The sequence below is a fragment of the Lissotriton vulgaris genome, chromosome 8, assembly GCF_964263255.1.
Source record: "Lissotriton vulgaris chromosome 8, aLisVul1.2, whole genome shotgun sequence".
NCBI lineage: Eukaryota > Metazoa > Chordata > Amphibia > Caudata > Salamandridae > Lissotriton > Lissotriton vulgaris.
This window is the reverse complement of record NC_141696.1, coordinates 1,530,807,406-1,530,823,554: the sequence shown is the minus strand read 5'-3', so window position 1 is coordinate 1,530,823,554 and position 16,149 is coordinate 1,530,807,406. Positions and strand designations below refer to the sequence as shown.

General features: G+C 38.3%; 7 non-coding genes across 7 annotated transcripts; all 7 read left to right on the top strand.

Moving 5' to 3' along the window:
• The first annotated feature begins 167 nt into the window (after positions 1-167).
• On the top strand, positions 168-240 carry TRNAF-GAA (transfer RNA phenylalanine (anticodon GAA)). The gene has a single exon. It is a non-coding gene; the product is annotated as a tRNA-Phe (tRNA).
• A 2,835-nt stretch (positions 241-3,075) lies between these two features.
• On the top strand, positions 3,076-3,148 carry TRNAF-GAA (transfer RNA phenylalanine (anticodon GAA)). Its single transcript has one exon. It is a non-coding gene; the product is annotated as a tRNA-Phe (tRNA).
• A 510-nt stretch (positions 3,149-3,658) lies between these two features.
• TRNAF-GAA (transfer RNA phenylalanine (anticodon GAA)) lies at positions 3,659-3,731 on the top strand. The gene has a single exon. It is a non-coding gene; the product is annotated as a tRNA-Phe (tRNA).
• Positions 3,732-4,821: 1,090 nt separating this feature from the next.
• TRNAF-GAA (transfer RNA phenylalanine (anticodon GAA)) lies at positions 4,822-4,894 on the top strand. Its single transcript has one exon. It is a non-coding gene; the product is annotated as a tRNA-Phe (tRNA).
• Positions 4,895-8,841: 3,947 nt separating this feature from the next.
• Positions 8,842-8,914, top strand: TRNAF-GAA (transfer RNA phenylalanine (anticodon GAA)). The gene has a single exon. It is a non-coding gene; the product is annotated as a tRNA-Phe (tRNA).
• A 508-nt stretch (positions 8,915-9,422) lies between these two features.
• Positions 9,423-9,495, top strand: TRNAF-GAA (transfer RNA phenylalanine (anticodon GAA)). The gene has a single exon. It is a non-coding gene; the product is annotated as a tRNA-Phe (tRNA).
• Positions 9,496-14,609: 5,114 nt separating this feature from the next.
• Positions 14,610-14,682, top strand: TRNAF-GAA (transfer RNA phenylalanine (anticodon GAA)). Its single transcript has one exon. It is a non-coding gene; the product is annotated as a tRNA-Phe (tRNA).
• The last annotated feature ends 1,467 nt before the right edge of the window (positions 14,683-16,149 follow it).

Genomic DNA, 16,149 nt, shown 5'->3' with positions numbered 1-16,149 from the left:
CCTAACCTGGATCCCAAAAATGCTATTTACCCATTGCACCAGTTAACTGGGGAATGATACAGGACTCCTTAAAACATATCTCTACCATATGAGGTTAAAAATCCAGGTCCTGCATCTATTTTGTTAAATGGTTCAAATTAAAGTATGAAGACCCCAGCTATCAGAAGGCCGAAATAGCTCAGTTGGGAGAGCGTTAGACTGAAGATCTAAAGGTCCCTGGTTCAATCCCGGGTTTCGGCACAGTTGAGAGGTTCCTTGCTTCTAACAAAATAGGTCTTGGAATCAGCTGTAGTACTTTTTCTCTATTCATCAAATTTTTTCCAACTGATCTACAACACAATCAATTTAACATAGACTTTGCTTTATGTCCTCCTTCTAAACTTGCTTCCACCTCTCTTACCTTCAGGTTTGACAATGAATATTTCCCATTTCATGCTTTTTTGTAAAGTAAACTCTTGTCTGCATTACCTTCCACTTCCCCTTGAACACAGATGTCAGTAGTCAGATGACATTGCTTACCTACTCATGCCAAATATATCTGGGTAATATAGTGCTAGTCCATTCAGAGTTAAAAAAACAACTACCTAACCTGGATCCCAAAAATGCTATTTACCCATTGCACCAGTTAATTGCGGAATGATACAGGACTCCTTAGAACATATCTCACCATATGAGGTTAAAAATCCAGGTCCTGCATCTATTTTGTTAAATGGTTTAAATTAAAGTATGAAGACCACAGCTATAAGCAGGCCAAAATAGCTAAGCTGGGAGAGCGTTAGACTGAAGATCTAAAGGTCCCTGGTTCAATCCCGGGTTTCGGCACAGTTGAGAGGTTCCTTGCTTCTAACAAAATAGGTCTTGGAATCAGCTGTAGTACTCTTTTCTCTATCAACATTTTTATCAACTGATCTACAAAATGATCAATTCAACATAGACTTTGCTTTCTGTCCTCCTTTTAAACTTTCTTCCACCTATCTTGCCTTCAGGTTTGACTATGAATGTTTTCCATTTTGTCCTTTTTTGTAAAGTAAACTCTTGTCTGCATCACATTCCACTTCCCCTTGAACACAGATGTCAGTAGTCAGATGACATTGCTTACCTACTCATGCCAAATATATCTGGGTAATATAGTGCTAGTCCATTCAGAGTTAAAAAAACAACTACCTAACCTGGATCCCAAAAATGCTATTTACCCATTGCACCAGTTAACTGGGGAATGATACAGGACTCCTTAAAACATAACCTACCATATGAGGTTAAAAATCCAGGTCCTGCATCTATTTTGTTAAATGGTTTAAATTAATGTATGAAGACCACAGCTCTAAGCAGGCCGAAATAGCTCAGTTGGGCGAGCGTTAGACTGAAGATCTAAAGGTCCCTGGTTCAATCCCGGGTTTCGGCACAGTTGAGAGGTTCCTTGCTTCTAACAAAATAGGTCTTTGGATCAGCTGTAGTTCTTTTTCTCTATTCATCAATTTTTTTCCAACTGATCTACAACACAATCAATTTAACATAGACTTTGCTTTATGTCCTCCTTCTAAACTTGCTTCCACCTCTCTTACCTTCAGGTTTGACAATGAATATTTCCCATTTCATGCTTTTTTGTAAAGTAAACTCTTGTCTGCATTACCTTCCACTTCCCCTTGAACACAGATGTCAGTAGTCAGATGACATTGCTTACCTACTCATGCCAAATATATCTGGGTAATATAGTGCTAGTCCATTCAGAGTTAAAAAAACAACTACCTAACCTGGATCCAAAAAATGCTATTTACCCATTGCACCAGTTAATTGCGGAATGATACAGGACTCCTTAAAACATATCTCTACCATGTGAGGTTAAAAATCCAGGTCCTGCATCTATTTTGTTAAATGGTTTAAATTAAAGTATGAAGACCACAGCTATAAGCAGGCCGAAATAGCTCAGTTGGGAGAGCGTTAGACTGAAGATCTGAAGGTCCCTGGTTCAATCCCGGGTTTCGGCACAGTTGAGAGGTTCCTTGCTTCTAACAAAATAGGTCTTGGAATCAGCTGTAGTACTTTTTCTCTATTCATCAAATTTTTTCCAACTGATCTACAACACAATCAATTTAACAGAGACTTTGCTTTATATCCTCCTTCTAAACTTGCTTCCACCTCTCTTACCTTCAGGTTTGACAATGAATATTTGCCATTTCATGCTTTTTTGTAAAGTAAACTCTTGTCTGCATTACCTTCCACTTCCCCTTGAACACAGATGTCAGTAGTCAGATGACATTGCTTACCTACTCATGCCAAATATATCTGGGTAATATAGTGCTAGTCCATTCAGAGTTAAAAAAACAACTACCTAACCTGGATCCCAAAAATGCTATTTACCCATTGCACCAGTTAACTGGGGAATGATACAGGACTCCTTAAAACATATCTCTACCATATGAGGTTAAAAATCCAGGTCCTGCATCTATTTTGTTAAATGGTTCAAATTAAAGTATGAAGACCCCAGCTATCAGAAGGCTGAAATAGCTCAGTTGGGAGAGCGTTAGACTGAAGATCTAAAGGTCCCTGCTTCAATCCTGGGTTTCGGCACAGTTGAGAGGTTCCTTGCTTCTAACAAAATAGGTCTTGGAATCAGCTGTAGTACTTTTTCTCTATTAACATTTTTATCAACTGATCTACAAAATGATCAATTCAACATAGACTTTGCTTTCTGTCCTCCTTTTAAACTTTCTTCCACCTATCTTGCCTTCGGGTTTGACTATGAATGTTTTCCATTTCGTCCTTTTTTGTAAAGTAAACTCTTGTCTGCATCACATTCCACTTCCCCTTGAACACAGATGTCAGTAGTCAGATGACATTGCTTACCTACTCATGCCAAATATATCTGGGTAATATAGTGCTAGTCCATTCAGAGTTAAAAAAACAACTACCTAACCTGGATCCCAAAAATGCTATTTACCCATTGTACCAGTTAACTGGGGAATGATACAGGGCTCCTTAAAACATATCTCTACCATATGAGGTTAAAAATCCAGGTCCTGCATCTATTTTGTTAAATGGTTCAAATTAAAGTATGAAGACCCCAGCTATCAGAAGGCCGAAATAGCTCAGTTGGGAGAGCGTTAGACTGAAGATCTAAAGGTCCCTGGTTCAATCCCGGGTTTCGGCACAGTTGAGACGTTCCTTGCTTCTAACAAAATAGGTCTTGGAATCAGCTGTAGTACTTTTTCTCTATTCATCAAATTTTTTCCAACTGATCTACAACACAATCAATTTAACATAGACTTTGCTTTATGTCCTCCTTCTAAACTTGCTTCCACCTCTCTTATCTTCAGGTTTGACAATGAATATTTCCCATTTCATGCTTTTTTGTAAAGTAAACTCTTGTCTGCATTACCTTCCACTTCCCCTTGAACACAGATGTCAGTAGTCAGATGACATTGCTTACCTACTCATGCCAAATATATCTGGATAATATAGTGCTAGTCCATTCAGAGTTAAAAAAACAACTACCTAACCTGGATCCAAAAAATGCTATTTTCCCATTGTACCAGATAATTGCGGAATGATACAGGACTCCTTAAAACATATCTCTACCATATGAGGTTAAAAATCCAGGTCCTGCATATATTTTGTTAAATGGTTTAAATTAAAGTATGAAGACCACAGCTATAAGCAGGCCGGAATAGCTCAGTTGGGAGAGCGTTAGACTGAAGATCTAAAGGTCCCTGGTTCAATCCCGGGTTTCGGCACAGTTGAGAGGTTCCTTGCTTCTAACAAAATGGGTCTTGGAATCAGCTGTAGTTCTTTTTCTCTATTAACATTTTTATCAACTGATCTACAAAATGATCAATTCAACATAGACTTTGCTTTCTGTCCTCCTTTTAAACTTTCTTCCACCTATCTTGCCTTCCGGTTTGACTATGAATGTTTTCCATTTCGTCCTTTTTTGTAAAGTAAACTCTTGTCTGCATCACATTCCACTTCCCCTTGAACACAGATGTCAGTAGTCAGATGACATTGCTTACCTACTCATGCCAAATATATCTGGGTAATATAGTGCTAGTCCATTCAGAGTTAAAAAAACAACTACCTAACCTGGATCCCAAAATTGCTATTTACCCATTGCAACAGTTAACTGGGGAATGATACAGGACTCCTTAAAACATATCTCTACCATATGAGGTTAAAAATCCAGGTCCTGCATCTATTTTGTTAAATGGTTCAAATTAAAGTATGAAGACCCCAGCTATCAGAAGGCCGAAATAGCTCAGTAGGGAGAGCGTTAGACTGAAGAGCTAAAGGTCCCTGGTTCAATCCTGGGTTTCGGCACAGTTGAGACGTTCCTTGCTTCTAACAAAATAGGTCTTGGAATCAGCTGTAGTACTTTTTCTCTATTCATCAAATTTTTTCCAACTGATCTACAACACAATCAATTTAACATAGACTTTGCTTTATGTCCTCCTTCTAAACTTGCTTCCACCTCTCTTATCTTCAGGTTTGACAATGAATATTTCCCATTTCATGCTTTTTAGTAAAGTAAACTCTTGTCTGCATTACCTTCCACTTCCCCTTGAACACAGATGTCAGTAGTCAGATGACATTGCTTACCTACTCATGCCAAATATATCTGGATAATATAGTGCTAGTCCATTCAGAGTTAAAAAAACAACTACCTAACCTGGATCCAAAAAATGATATTTACCCATTGTACCAGTTAATTGCGGAATGATACAGGACTCCTTAAAACATATCTCTACCATATGAGGTTAAAAATCCAGGTCCTGCATCTATTTTGTTAAATGGTTTAAATTAAAGTATGAAGACCACAGCTTTAAGCAGGCCGAAATAGCTCAGTTGGGAGAGCGTTAGACTGAAGATCTAAAGGTCCCTGGTTCAATCCCGGGTTTCGGCACAGTTGAGAGGTTCCTTGCTTCTAACAAAATAGGTCTTGGAATCAGCTGTTGTACTTTTTCTCTATTCATCAAATTTTTTCCAACTGATCTACAACACAATCAATTTAACATAGACTTTGCTTTATGTCCTCCTTCTAAACTTGCTTCCACCTCTCTTACCTTCAGGTTTGACAATGAATATTTCCCATTTCATGTTTTTTTGTAAAGTAAACTCTTGTCTGCATTACCTTCCACCTCCCCTTGAATACAGATGTCAGTAGTCAGATGACATTGCTTACCTACTCATGCCAAATATATCTGGGTAATATAGTGCTAGTCCATTCAGAGTTAAAAAAACAACTACCTAACCTGGATCCCAAAACTGCTATTTGCCCATTGCACCAGTTAATTGCGGAATGATACAGGACTCCTTAAAACATATCTCTACCATATGAGGTTAAAAACTCCAGGTCCTGCATCTATTTTGTTAAATGGTTTAAATTAAAGTATGAAGACCACAGCTATAAGCAGTCCGCAATAGCTCAGTTGGGAGAGCGTTAGACTGAAGATCTAAAGGTCCCTGGTTCAATCCCGGGTTTCGGCACAGTTGAGAGGTTCCTTGCTTCTAACAAAATAGGTCTTGGAATAAGCTGTAGTACTTTTTTCTCTATCAACATTTTTATCAACTGATCTACAAAATGATCAATTCAACATAGACTTTGCTTTCTGTCCTCTTTTTAAACTTTCTTCCACCTATCTTGCCTTCAGGTTTGACAATGAATGTTTCCCATTTCGTCCTTTTTTGTAAAGTAAACTCTTGTCTGCATCACATTCCACTTCCCCTTGAACACAGATGTCAGTAGTCAGATGACATTGCTTACCTACTCATGCCAAATATATCTAGGTAATATAGTACTAGTCCATTCAGAGTTAAAAAAACAACTTCCTAACCTGGATCCCAAAAATGCTATTTACCCATTGCACCAGTTAACTGGGGAATGGTACAGGACTCCTTAAAACATATCTCTACCATATGAGGTTAAAAATCCAGGTCCTGCATCTATTTTGTTAAATGGTTCAAATTAAAGTATGAAGACCACAGCTATGAGAGGCCGAAATATCTCAGTTTGGAGAGCGTTAGACTGAAGATCTAAAGGTCCCTGGTTCAATCCCGGGTTTCGGCACAGTTGAGAGGTTCCTTGCTTCTAGCAAAATAGGTCTTGGAATCAGCTGTAGAACTTTTTCTCTATTCATCACATTTTTTCCAACTGATCTACAACACAATCAATTTAACATAGACTTTGCTTTATATCCTCCTTCTAAATTGCTTCCACCTCTCTTACCTTCAGGTTTGACAATGAATATTTCCCATTTCATGCTTTTTTGTAAAGTAAACTCTTGTCTGCATTACCTTCCACTTCCCCTTGAATACAGATGTCAGTAGTCAGATGACATTGCTTACCTACTCATGCCAAATATATCTGGGTAATATAGTGCTAGTCCATTCAGAGTTAAAAAAACAACTACCTAACCTGGATCCCAAAAATGCTATTTACCCATTGCACCAGTTAATTGCGGAATGATACAGGACTCCTTAAAACATATCTCACCATATGAGGTTAAAAATCCAGGTCCTGCATCTGTTTTGTTAAATGGTTTAAATTAAAGTATGAAGACCACAGCTATGAGCAGGCCAAAATAGCTAAGCTGGGAGAGCGTTAGACTGAAGATCTAAAGGTCCCTGGTTCAATCCCGGGTTTCGGCACAGTTGAGAGGTTCCTTGCTTCTAACAAAATAGGTCTTGGAATCAGCTGTAGTACTCTTTTCTCTATCAACATTTTTATCAACTGATCTACAAAATGATCAATTCAACATAGACTTTGCTTTCTGTCCTCCTTTTAAACTTTCTTCCACCTATCTTGCCTTCAGGTTTGACTATGAATGTTTTCCATTTTGTCCTTTTTTGTAAAGTAAACTCTTGTCTGCATCACATTCCACTTCCCCTTGAACACAGATGTCAGTAGTCAGATGACATTGCTTACCTACTCATGCCAAATATATCTGGGTAATATAGTGCTAGTCCATTCAGAGTTAAAAAAACAACTACCTAACCTGGATCCCAAAAATGCTATTTACCCATTGCACCAGTTAACTGGGGAATGATACAGGACTCCTTAAAACATATCTCTACCATATGAGGTTAAAAATCCAGGTCCTGCATCTATTTTGTTAAATGGTTCAAATTAAAGTATGAAGACCCCAGCTATCAGAAGGCTGAAATAGCTCAGGTGGCCGAGCGTTAGACTGAAGATCTAAAGGTCCCTGGTTCAATCCTGGGTTTTGGCACAGTTGAGAGGTTCCTTGCTTCTAACAAAATAGGTCTTGGGATCAGCTGTAGTTCTTTTTCTCTATTCATCAAATTTTTTCCAACTGATCTACAACACAATCAATTTAACATAGACTTTGCTTATGTCCTCCTTCTAAACTTGCTTCCACCTCTCTTACCTTCAGGTTTGACAATGAATATTTCCCATTTCATGCTTTTTTGTAAAGTAAACTCTTGTCTGCATTACCTTCCACTTCCCCTTGAACACAGATGTCAGTAGTCAGATGACATTGCTTACCTACTCATGCCAAATATATCTGGGTAATATAGTGCTAGTCCATTCAGAGTTAAAAAAACAACTACCTAACCTGGATCCAAAAAATGCTATTTACCCATTGCACCAGTTAATTGCGGAATGATACAGGTCTCCTTAAAACATATCTCTACCATACGAGGTTAAAAATCCAGGTCCTGCATCTATTTTGTTAAATGGTTTGAATTAAAGTATGAAGACCACAGCTATAGGCAGGCCGAAATAGCTCAGTTGGGCGAGCGTTAGACTGAAGATATAAAGGTCCCTGGTTCAATCCCGGGTTTCGGCACAGTTGAGAGGTTCCTTGCTTCTAACAAAATAGGTCTTGGAATCAGCTGTAGTACTTTTTCTCTATTCATCAAATTTTTTCCAACTGATCTACAACACAATCAATTTACCATAGACTTTGCTTTATGTCCTCCTTCTAAACTTGCTTCCACCTCTCTTACCTTCAGGTTTGACAATGAATATTTCCCATTTCATGCTTTTTTGTAAAGTAAACTCTTGTCTGCATTACCTTCGACCTCCCCTTGAATACAGATGTCAGTAGTCAGATGACATTGCTTACCTACTCATGCCAAATATATCTGGATCCCAAAAATGCTATTTACCCATTGCACCAGTTAATTGCGGAATGATACAGGACTCCTTAAAACATATCTCACCATATGAGGTTAAAAATCCAGGTCCTGCATCTATTTTGTTAAATGGTTTAAATTAAAGTATGAAGACCACAGCTGTAAGCAGCCCGAAATAGCTAAGTTGGGAGAGCGTTAGACTGAAGATCTAAAGGTCCCTGGTTCAATCCCGGGTTTCGGCACAGTTGAGAGGTTCCTTGCTTCTAACAAAATAGGTCTTGGAATCAGCTGTAGTACTTTTTTCTCTATCAACATTTTTATCAACTGATCTACAAAATGATCAATTCAACATAGACTTTGCTTTCTGTCCTCCTTTTAAACTTTCTTCCACCTATCTTGCCTTCAGGTTTGACTATGAATGTTTTCCATTTCGTCCTTTTTTGTAAAGTAAACTCTTGTCTGCATCACATTCCACTTCCCCTTGAACACAGATGTCAGTAGTCAGATGACATTGCTTACCTACTCATGCCAAATATATCTGGGTAATATAGTGCTAGTCCATTCAGAGTTAAAAAAACAACTACCTAACCTGGATCCCAAAAATGCTATTTACCCATTGCACCAGTTAACTGGGGAATGATACAGGACTCCTTAAAACATATCTCTACCATATGAGGTTAAAAATCCAGGTCCTGCATCTATTTTGTTAAATGGTTCAAATTAAAGTATGAAGACCCCAGCTATCAGAAGGCCGAAATAGCTCAGTTGGGAGAGCGTTAGACTGAAGATCTAAAGGTCCCTGGTTCAATCCCGGGTTTCGGCACAGTTGAGAGGTTCCTTGCTTCTAACAAAATAGGTCTTGGAATCAGCTGTAGTACTTTTTTCTCTATTAACATTTTTATCAACTGATCTACAAAATGATCAATTCAACATAGACTTTGCTTTCTGTCCTCCTTTTAAACTTTCTTCCACCTATCTTGCCTTCAGGTTTGACTATGAATGTTTTCCATTTCGTCCTTTTTTGTAAAGTAAACTCTTGTCTGCATCACATTCCACTTCCCCTTGAACACAGATGTCAGTAGTCAGATGACATTGCTTACCTACTCATGCCAAATATATCTGGGTAATATAGTGCTAGTCCATTCAGAGTTAAAAAAACAACTACCTAACCTGGATCCCAAAAATGCTATTTACCCATTGCACCAGTTAACTGGGGAATGATACAGGACTCCTTAAAACATATCTCTACCATATGAGGTTAAAAATCCAGGTCCTGCATCTATTTTGTTAAATGGTTCAAATTAAAGTATGAAGACCCCAGCTATCAGAAGGCCGAAATAGCTCAGTTGGGAGAGCGTTAGACTGAAGATCTAAAGGTCCCTGGTTCAATCCCGGGTTTCGGCACAGTTGAGAGGTTCCTTGCTTCTAACAAAATAGGTCATGGAATCAGCTGTAGTACTTTTTCTCTATTCATCAAATTTTTTCCAACTGATCTACAACACAATCAATTTAACATAGACTTTGCTTTATGTACTCCTTCTAAACTTGCTTCCACCTCTCTTACCTTCAGGTTTGACAATGAATATTTCCCATTTCATGCTTTTTTGTAAAGTAAACTCTTGTCTGCATTACCTTCCACTTCCCCTTGAACACAGATGTCAGTAGTCAGATGACATTGCTTACCTACTCATGCCAAATATATCTGGGTGATATAGTGCTAGTCCATTCAGAGTTAAAAAAACAACTACCTAACCTGGATCCACAAAATGCTATTTACCCATTGTACCAGTTAATTGCGGAATGATACAGGACTCCTTAAAACATATCTCTACCATATGAGGTTAAAAATCCAGGTCCTGCATCTATTTTGTTAAATGGTTTAAATTAAAGTATGAAGACCACAGCTATAAGCAGGCCGAAATAGCTCAGTTGGGAGAGGGTTAGACTGAAGATCTCAAGGTCCCAGGTTCAATCCCGGGTTTCGGCACAGTTGAGAGGTTCCTTGCTTCTAACAAAATAGGTCTTGGAATCAGCTGTAGTACTTTTTCTCTATTCATCAAATTTTTTCCAACTGATCTACAACACAATCAATTTAACATAGACTTTGCTTTATGTCCTCCTTCTAAACTTGCTTCCACCTCTCTTACCTTCAGGTTTGACAATGAATATTTCCCATTTCATGCTTTTTTGTAAAGTAAACTCTTGTCTGCATTACCTTCCACCTCCCCTTGAATACAGATGTCAGTAGTCAGATGACATTGCTTACCTACTCATGCCAAATATATCTGGGTAATATAGTGCTAGTCCATTCAGAGTTAAAAAAACAACTACCTAACCTGGATCCCAAAACTGCTATTTGCCCATTGCACCAGTTAATTGCGGAATGATACAGGACTCCTTAAAACATATCTCTACCATATGAGGTTAAAAATCCAGGTCCTGCATCTATTTTGTTAAATAGTTTAAATTAAAGTATGAAGACCACAGCTATAAGCAGGCCGCAATAGCTCAGTTGGGAGAGTGTTAGACTGAAGATCTAAAGGTCCCTGGTTCCATCCCGGGTTTCGGCACAGTTGAGAGGTTCCTTGCTTCTAACAAAATAGGTCTTGGAATCAGCTGTAGTACTTTTTTCTCTATCAACATTTTTATCAACTGATCTACAAAATGATCAATTCAACATAGACTTTGCTTTCTGTCCTCCTTTTAAACTTTCTTCCACCTATCTTGCCTTCAGGTTTGACAATGAATGTTTCCCATTTCGTCCTTTTTTGTAAAGTAAACTCTTGTCTGCATCACATTCCACTTCCCCTTGAACACAGATGTCAGTAGTCAGATGACATTGCTTACCTACTCATGCCAAATATATCTAGGTAATATAGTGCTAGTCCATTCAGAGTTAAAAAAACAACTACCTAACCTGGATCCCAAAAATGCTATTTACCCATTGCACCAGTTAACTGGGGAATGGTACAGGACTCCTTAAAACATATCTCTACCATATGAGGTTAAAAATCCAGGTCCTGCATCTATTTTGTTAAATGGTTCAAATTAAAGTATGAAGACCACAGCTATGAGAAGGCCGAAATAGCTCAGTTTGGAGAGCGTTAGACTGAAGATCTAAAGGTCCCTGGTTCAATCCCGGTTTTCGGCACAGTTGAGAGGTTCCTTGCTTCTAGCAAAATAGGTCTTGGAATCAGCTGTAGAACTTTTTCTCTATTCATCAAATTTTTTCCAACTGATCTACAACACAATCAATTTAACATAAACTTTGCTTTATATCCTCCTTCTAAACTTGCTTCCACCTCTCTTACCTTCAGGTTTGACAATGAATATTTCCCATTTCATGCTTTTTTGTAAAGTAAACTCTTGTCTGCATTACCTTCCACTTCCCCTTGAATACAGATGTCAGTAGTCAGATGACATTGCTTACCTACTCATGCCAAATATATCTGGGTAATATAGTGCTAGTCCATTCAGAGTTAAAAAAACAACTACCTAACCTGGATCCCAAAAATGCTATTTACCCATTGCACCAGTTAATTGCGGAATGATACAGGACTCCTTAAAACATATCCCACCATATGAGGTTAAAAATCCAGGTCCTGCATCTGTTTTGTTAAATGGTTTAAATTAAAGTATGAAGACCACAGCTATAAGCAGGCCAAAATAGCTAAGCTGGGAGAGCGTTAGACTGAAGATCTAAAGGTCCCTGGTTCAATCCCGGGTTTCGGCACAGTTGAGAGGTTCCTTGCTTCTAACAAAATAGGTCTTGGAATCAGCTGTAGTACTCTTTTCTCTATCAACATTTTTATCAACTGATCTACAAAATGATCAATTCAACATAGACTTTGCTTTCTGTCCTCCTTTTAAACTTTCTTCCACCTATCTTGCCTTCAGGTTTGACTATGAATGTTTTCCATTTTGTCCTTTTTTGTAAAGTAAACTCTTGTCTGCATCACATTCCACTTCCCCTTGAACACAGATGTCAGTAGTCAGATGACATTGCTTACCTACTCATGCCAAATATATCTGGGTAATATAGTGCTAGTCCATTCAGAGTTAAAAAAACAACTACCTAACCTGGATCCCAAAAATGCTATTTACCCATTGCACCAGTTAACTGGGGAATGATACAGGACTCCTTAAAACATATCTCTACCATATGAGGTTAAAAATCCAGGTCCTGCATCTATTTTGTTAAATGGTTCAAATTAAAGTATGAAGACCCCAGAAATCAGAAGGCTGAAATAACTCAGGTGGCCGAGCGTTAGACTGAAGATCTAAAGGTCCCTGGTTCAATCCTGGGTTTTGGCACAGTTGAGAGGTTCCTTGCTTCTAACAAAATAGGTCTTGGGATCAGCTGTAGTTCTTTTTCTCTATTCATCAAATTTTTTCCAACTGATCTACAACACAATCAATTTAACATAGACTTTGCTTATGTCCTCCTTCTAAACTTGCTTCCACCTCTCTTACCTTCAGGTTTGACAATGAATATTTCCCATTTCATGCTTTTTTGTAAAGTAAACTCTTGTCTGCATTACCTTCCACTTCCCCTTGAACACAGATGTCAGTAGTCAGATGACATTGCTTACCTACTCATGCCAAATATATCTGGGTAATATAGTGCTAGTCCATTCAGAGTTAAAAAAACAACTACCTAACCTGGATCCAAAAAATGCTATTTACCCATTGCACCAGTTAATTGCGGAATGATACAGGTCTCCTTAAAACATATCTCTACCATATGAGGTTAAAAATCCAGGTCCTGCATCTATTTTGTTAAATGGTTTGAATTAAAGTATGAAGACCACAGCTATAGGCAGGCCGAAATAGCTCAGTTGGGCGAGCGTTAGACTGAAGATCTAAAGGTCCCTGGTTCAATCCCGGGTTTCGGCACAGTTGAGAGGTTCCTTGCTTCTAACAAAATAGGTCTTGGAATCAGCTGTAGTACTTTTTCTCTATTCATCAAATTTTTTCCAACTGATCTACAACACAATCAATTTACCATAGACTTTGCTTTATGTCCTCCTTCTAAACTTGCTTCCACCTCTCTTACCTTCAGGTTTGACAATGAATATTTCCCATTTCATGCTTTTTTGTAAAGTAAACTCTTGTCTGCATTACCTTCCACTTCCCCTTGAACACAGATGTCAGTAGTCAGATGACATTGCTTACCTACTCATGCCAAATATATCTGGGTAATATAGTGCTAGTCCATTCAGAGTTAAAAAAACAACTACCTAACCTGGATCCAAAAAATGCTATTTACCCATTGCACCAGTTAATTGCGGAATGATACTGGTCTCCTTAAAACATATCTCTACCATATGAGGTTAAAAATCCAGGTCCTGCATCTATTTTGTTAAATGGTTTAAATTAAAGTATGAAGAGCACAGCTATAAGCAGGCCGAAATAGCTCAGTTGGGCGAGCGTTAGACTGAAGATCTAAAGGTCCCTGGTTCAATCCCGGGTTTCAGCACAGTTGAGAGGTTCCTTGCTTCTAACAAAATAGGTCTTGGAATCAGCTGTAGTACTTTTTCTCTATTCATCAAATTTTTTCCAACTGATCTACAACACAGTCAATTTACCATAGACTTTGCTTTATGTCCTCCTTCTAAACTTGCTTCCACCTCTCTTACCTTCAGGTTTGAGAATGAATATTTCCCATTTCATGCTTTTTTGTAAAGTAAACTCTTGTCTGCATTACCTTCGACCTCCCCTTGAATACAGATGTCAGTAGTCAGATGACATTGCTTACCTACTCATGCCAAATATATCTGGATCCCAAAAATGCTATTTACCCATTGCACCAGTTAATTGCGGAATGATACAGGACTCCTTAAAACATATCTCACCATATGAGGTTAAAAATCCAGGTCCTGCATCTATTTTGTTAAATGGTTTAAATTAAAGTATGAAGACCACAACTGTAAGCAGCCCGAAATAGCTAAGTTGGGTGAGCGTTAGACTGAAGATCTAAAGGTCCCTGGTTCAATCCCGGGTTTCTGCACAGTTGAGAGGTTCCTTTCTTCTAACAAAATAGGTCTTGGAATCAGCAGTAGTACTTTTTTCTCTATCAACATTTTTATCAACTGATCTACAAAATGATCAATTCAACATAGACTTTGCTTTCTGTCCTCCTTTTAAACTTTCTTCCACCTATCTTGCCTTCAGGTTTGACTATGAATGTTTTCCATTTCGTCCTTTTTTGTAAAGTAAACTCTTGTCTGCATCACATTCCACTTCCCCTTGAACACAGATGTCAGTAGTCAGATGACATTGCTTACCTACTCATGCCAAATATATCTGGGTAATATAGTGCTAGTCCATTCAGAGTTAAAAAAACAACTACCTAACCTGGATCCCAAAAATGCTATTTACCCATTGCACCAGTTAACTGGGGAATGATACAGGACTCCTTAAAACATATCTCTACCATATGAGGTTAAAAATCCAGGTCCTGCATCTATTTTGTTAAATGGTTCAAATTAAAGTATGAAGACCCCAGCTATCAGAAGGCCGAAATAGCTCAGTTGGGAGAGCGTTAGACTGAAGATCTAAAGGTCCCTGGTTCAATCCCGGGTTTCGGCACAGTTGAGAGGTTCCTTGCTTCTAACAAAATAGGTCTTGGAATCAGCTGTAGTACTTTTTCTCTATTCATCAAATTTTTTCCAACGGATCCACAACACAATCAATTTAACATAGACTTTGCTTTATGTCCTCCTTCTAAACTTGCTTCCACCTCTCTTACCTTCAGGTTTGACAATGAATATTTCCCATTTCATGCTTTTTTGTAAAGTAAACTCTTGTCTGCATTACCTTCCACCTCCCCTTGAATACAGATGTCAGTAGTCAGATGACATTGCTTACCTACTCATGCCAAATATATCTGGGTAATATAGTGCTAGTCCATTCAGAGTTAAAAAAACAACTACCTAACCTGGATCCCAAAACTGCTATTTGCCCATTGCACCAGTTAATTGCGGAATGATACAGGACTCCTTAAAACATATCTCTACCATATGAGGTTAAAAATCCAGGTCCTGCATCTATTTTGTTAAATAGTTTAAATTAAAGTATGAAGACCACAGCTATAAGCAGGCCGCAATAGCTCAGTTGGGAGAGCGTTAGACTGAAGATCTAAAGGTCCCTGGTTCCATCCCGGGTTTCGGCACAGTTGAGAGGTTCCTTGCTTCTAACAAAATAGGTCTTGGAATCAGCTGTCGTACTTTTTTCTCTATCAACATTTTTATCAACTGATCTACAAAATGATCAATTCAACATAGACTTTGCTTTCTGTCCTCCTTTTAAACTTTCTTCCACCTATCTTGCCTTCAGGTTTGACAATGAATGTTTCCCATTTCGTCCTTTTTTGTAAAGTAAACTCTTGTCTGCATCACATTCCACTTCCCCTTGAACACAGATGTCAGTAGTCAGATGACATTGCTTACCTACTCATGCCAAATATATCTAGGTAATATAGTGCTAGTCCATTCAGAGTTAAAAAAACAACTACCTAACCTGGATCCCAAAAATGCTATTTACCCATTGCACCAGTTAACTGGGGAATTATACAGGACTCCTTAAAACATAACTCTACCATATGAGGGTAAAAATCCAGGTCCTGAGTCTATTTTGTTAAATGGTTTAAATTAAAGTATGAAGACCCCAGCTATAAGCAGGCCGAAATTGCTCAGTTGGGAGAGCGTTAGACTGAAGATCTAAAGGTCCCTGGTTCAATCCCGGGTTTCGGCACAGTTGAGAGGTTCCTTGCTTCTAACAAAATAGGTCTTGGAATCAGCTGTAGTACTTTTTCTCTATTCATCAAATTTTTTCCAACTGATCTACAACACAATCAATTTAACATAGACTTTGCTTTATGTACTCCTTCTAAACTTGCTTCCACCTCTCTTACCTTCAGGTTTGACAATGAATATTTCCCATTTCATGCTTTTTTGTAAAGTAAACTCTTGTCTGCATTACCTTCCACTTCCCCTTGAACACAGATGTCAGTAGTCAGATGACATTGCTTACCTACTCATGCCAAATATATCTGGG